This window comes from Babylonia areolata, chromosome 13 (assembly GCF_041734735.1).
Source record: "Babylonia areolata isolate BAREFJ2019XMU chromosome 13, ASM4173473v1, whole genome shotgun sequence".
In the NCBI taxonomy this organism is placed as follows: Eukaryota; Metazoa; Mollusca; class Gastropoda; order Neogastropoda; family Buccinidae; genus Babylonia; species Babylonia areolata.
Genome location: NC_134888.1, coordinates 29168331 through 29173330, shown reverse-complemented (window position 1 = coordinate 29173330; position 5000 = coordinate 29168331). Strand labels below are relative to the sequence as shown.

At 44.8% G+C, this 5000-nt stretch overlaps 1 protein-coding gene across 1 annotated transcript in view; it reads left to right on the top strand.

Moving 5' to 3' along the window:
- LOC143288734 (neuroligin-2-like) overlaps nucleotides 1-5000 on the top strand; it is a 521679-nt gene that overhangs the window by 468968 nt on the left and 47711 nt on the right. The gene's annotated exons all lie outside the window — the stretch shown is intronic.

Sequence of the window (5000 nt, the reverse complement as noted above, 5' to 3'; positions counted from 1 at the left end):
GTTTAAAACAATATTACACCTCTGGGATGGGCACCAAAAAAAATTAAAAAAACGAAGCCTAATTATATGCAAACTGCATTTACTGTTATATTTATATTTTTTGTATTCTCTAAACTTGGCACTTTGATCTGATATTCGACACAACAACAAGAGCAGTCAGTATTATCATTTTTTGTTCAAACAGGAACTTCTTTTGCTAAGCATGGAAGTTTTATTTATTTTGCAAACGTTTTGGTGCAGATAGTAAAAAAGGGAAATTACTCTGTAATTAATGCTAGGGGACTTAATTTGCTTTAAACTGATCTTTCTCATCTTGAACATTACATTTTCAAATTATACTCAATACATAAAAAGCTTGTCTGTTTTACTCTCAGTGTACAGGGCTCTCACTATGTTCATTCGCCAAGTGGTCTTTTTCGGAAAATACTAAAATCAATACGACGAGTGGACTTTACAGATCTGTTGGCTGAGTCCTGAAGGTCATGGGCAAATACAGAACACATTTTAACGATTAGATTTTTTTTAAGTGTATCACAAGTGAGTCTTGAAGGCCTTGCCTCTCTTGTTTAGTTGTTTTTTATTTCTCTTTCTTTATTCTTTGTTGTTTACGTCCGTGTGTGTGTGTGTGTGTGTGTGTGTGTGTGTGTGTGTGTGTGTGTGTGTGTGTGTGTGTGTGTGTGTGTGTGTGTGTGTGTGTGTGTGTGTGTGTGATGTGTGTGTGTATGTGTGTGCTTGCGTGTGTGTGTATGTGATGTGTGTGTGTGTATGTGTGTGCGTGCGTGCGTGTGTGTGTGTGTGTGTGTGTGTGTGTGTGTGTGTGTGTTTCTATTCTGAAATCTGAACGATTAAAGGATGCTTTTAACGAGAAATTTGTCAGCCATTAGACATTTTATAGGGAAATCTCTCTCTCTCTCTCTCTCTCCTCTCTCTCTCTCTCTCTCTGTCTGTCTATGTATCTGTCTTTCTATCTGTCTTTATATCTATCTATCTATCTCAATGTGTGTGTGTGTGTGGGTGTTTGTGTGTGTCTGTCTGTCTGTGTGTGGTGTGCGTATGTGTGTGTGTACGTGGTGTGTGTGTGTGTGTGTATGTGCGCGTGTGTTAGTGTGTGTGTGTGTGTGTGTGTGTGTGTGTGTGTGTGTGTGTGTGTGTGCACGCAAGTACATGTACCCAAACGTGCTTACCCGTGTGTGTTTGTGTCTGTATTTTTGAGTGAGGCCGTGCGCGCGTGTGGGCCTACGTGTGTGAGGAATGGAAAGTGAGACCGCCTTGCTGCTCTCAAAGTGCTTTTTTCTCATCAGGAAAACCTTTAAACGCGTCTTTCAAAGTGCTTTTTTCTCTCATCAGGGAAACCTTTAAACGCGTCTTTCAATGTGCTTTTTTTTCTCATCGGGAAAACCTGTAAACACGTCTTTTAAAGCGCTTTTTTCTATGTCATAAGGAAAACCTGTAAACACGTCTTTCAAAGTGCTTTTTTCAGTCATCAGGGAAACCTGTAAACACATCTTTCAATGTGCTTTTTTCTGTCATCAGGTAACCTGTAAACACGTCTTTCAATGTGCTTTTTTCTGTCATCAGGTACTTTCAGGTAAACACGTCTTTTAAAGCGCTTTTAAAGCGCTTTTTTCTGTGTCATAAGGACAACCTGTAAACACGTCTTTCAATGTGCTTTTTTCTGTCATCAGGAAAACCTGTAAACACGTCTTTCAAAGTGTTTTTCTCTCTCACCAGGAAAACCTGTAAACACGTCTTTCAAAGCGCTTTTTTCTGTCATCAGGAAAACCTGTAAACACGTCTTTCAAAGTGCTTTTTCTCTCTCACCAGGGAAACCTGTAAACACGTCTTTCAAATTGTTTTTCTCTCTCATCAGGAAAACCTGTGAACACGTCTTTCAAAGTGTTTTTTTCTGTCATCAGGAAATCCTGTAAACACGTCTTTCAAAGTGCTTTTTCTCTCTCATCAGGTAAACCTGTAAACACGTCTTTCAAAGTGCTTTTCTCTCTCATCAGGGAAACCTTTAAACACGTCATTCAATGTGCTTTTTTTCTCATCGGGAAAACCTGTAAACACGTCTTTTAAAGCCCTTTTTTTCTATGTCATCAGGAAAACCTGTAAACACGTCTTTCAAAGTGCTTTTTTCTGTCATCAGGGAAACCTGTAAACACGTCTTTCAAAGCGCTTTTTCCTGTCATCAGGAAATCCTGTAAACACGTCTTTCAAAGCGCTGTTCTCTGTCATCAGGAAAACCTGTAAACACGTCTTTCAAAGTGCTTTTCTCTCTCACCAGGAAAACCTGTAAACACGTCTTTCAAAGCGCTTTTTTCTGTCATCAGGTAAACCTGTAAACACGTCTTTCAAAGTGTTTTTCTCTCTCATCAGGAAAACTGTAAACACGTCTTTCAAAGCGCTTTTTGTCATCAGGAAAACCTCTAAACACGTCTTTCAAAGTGTCATTCTCTCTCACCAGGGAAACCTGTAAACACGTCTTTCAAAGCGATTTTTGTCATCAGTAAAACCTCTAAACACGTCTTTCAAAGCGCTTTTTTTTTTTTTGTCGTCAGGAAAACCTGTAAACATGTCCTTCAAAGCTTCTTCCCCAACTCAGAAGCTATGTCGCTGGCAAACATAATCAAATCAGCCACGCTTTCTAACATATACGGGGAAGAAAGGGGGCGGGGGGGGGGGAGGGAATCCTCGGAGAATCTTTTTTTTTTTTTTTTTTTTACTGCTCTAAATGTAAATAATGTGTTTGTGAACCAGTATGATCTGTCTCTCTTTCTTTCAGTGTCACTGATTTTTTTGTACTATTTTTTTTTTCTATCGCTCGTCAATTCAAGAAAGCTTTTAACGAGAAAAGTGAACGTCAGTCATTCACATGTAAAATAACTATCCCTGGATACACACACTGGAGTGTTGGCCCAGTGGTAAGGCGTCTGCCTGGGAAGCGAGAGAATCTGAGGGCAGAGGATCGAATCCCACACACGCCTGTTCCTTTTCCACTCCACCAGACCTTGGGTGGTGGTGGCCTGGACGCTAGTCACTCGGAAGAGACGATAAACCGAGGTCCCGTGTGCAGCATGCATTTGGCGCTTTAAAAGAATCCAAGGCAACAAAATGGTTCTCCCTGGCAAATCCCTGCAGAAAAATCCACTTGCAGACATGAACACCATTAAACACACACACGCGCGCGCGCGCGCGCGCACTCAAACGCACACACACACACACACACACACACACACTCACAGGCGCGCGCGCTCACTCACAAAAAAAAAAAGATATGTATCTTTATGAAAAAACATATCATAAAAACTTATCTATATGTGTACGGAGACACAGTTGAGAGAGATGGAGAGTGACAGAGACAGACAGAAACACGTAGGATGCACTCAAATGGTGGACAAAAAGAAGAGATAAAATATGGAGAGAGGAGGGGGGGGGGAAAAACGAATTCCATCCATGTCAGCCTTCGCTCGTCAAATTATTCTGACGTTCACAAAGTACCTGAAGTGTAGAGTTGTCACAAAAGCAGCACTTCGAAAACGTCGCTGTGTTTGCTGTTTTATCACTCACCCCCCCACCCCCACCACCCGCCCCCATCCTCTTCTCCTTGCCTCCCTCCCCCCCCCCCCCTACCCCCCTCCCTTCAAGACGAGAATGGGAGTAACTTCCTCCTGTTGGCATCAAGATGGCGCTAACTTTGTTACAACTTTGAAAATGCTTTTGCCACTTACAGAGGGTGGGGGAAGAGAGAGGGGAGAGAGAGAAGAGAGGGAAGGGTGGGGGAAGAGATAGAGAAGGGTGGGGGAAGAGAGAGGGGAGAGAGAGAAGAGAGAGGAGGGTGGGGGAAGAGAGAGGGGAGAGAGAGAGGAGGGTGGGGGAAGAGAGAGGGGAGAGAGAGATGAGGGTGGGGGAAGAGAGAGGGGAGAGGGGAGGGTGGGGGAGGAGAGAGGGGAGAGAGAGAAGAGAGAGGGAGAGAGAGAAGGGTGGGGGAAGACAGATGGAGAGAGAGAGAGGGGAGAGAGAGAAGAGAGAGAAGGGTGGGGGAAGACAGAGGAGAGAGAGAGGGAGAGAGAGAGGAGAGAGGGGAGAGAGAGAGAGAGAGGGAGAGAGAGAAGGGTGGGGGAAGACAGATGGGAGAGAGAGGGAGAGAGAGAAGAGAGAGAAGGGTGGGGAAGACAGATGGAGAGAGAGGGGAGAGAGAGAGAGAGAGGAGAAAGAGAGAAGAGAGAGGAGGGTGGGGAAGAGAGAGGAGGGTGGGGGAAGAGAGAGGGAAGAGAGAGAGGGGAGAGAGAGAAGAGAGAGAAGGGTGGGGGAAGAGAGAGGGGAGAGAGAGAAGAGAGAGAAGGGTGGGGGAAGAAAGAGGGAAGAGAGAGAGGAGGGTGGGGGAAGAGAGAGGGAAGAGAGAGAGGAGGGTGGGGGAAGAGAGAGGGGAAAGATAGAAGAGAGGGGAGAGAGAGGATGGTGGGGGAAGAGAGGGGGGAAAGAGATAAGAGAGAGAAGGGTGGGGGAAGAGAGAGAGAGGAGGGTGGGGGAAGAGAGAGGAGGGTGGGGGAAGAAAGAGAAGAGAGAGAGGGTGGGGGAAGAGAGAAGGGAGAAAGAAGGGGGAGGAGTGGTGGGGGGTGGAGGGCGAAACAGAGAAAAAGACAGAAAGAGAGAGAGAGAGAGACGGAGTGATACACAGAGAGAGCAACAGACAGAGAGGGAGATGGAGACAGAGAGAGAGAAAGACAGAGAGATGCTGAGAAAGACAGAGAGATGCTGAGAAAGACACACAGAGAGAGAGAAACACAACAGCTATGTATGACAACTATGGACCATAGATTTGGACGACAGCTACGGACAACAACTGTGGACGACAGCTATAGACAACATCTTTGGATGACAGCTATGGACATTAACTTTGGACGATAGCTATGGACATTAACTTTGGACGATAGCTATGGACAACAACTTTGGACGATAGCTATAGACAACATCTTTGGATGACAAGAATGGACAAC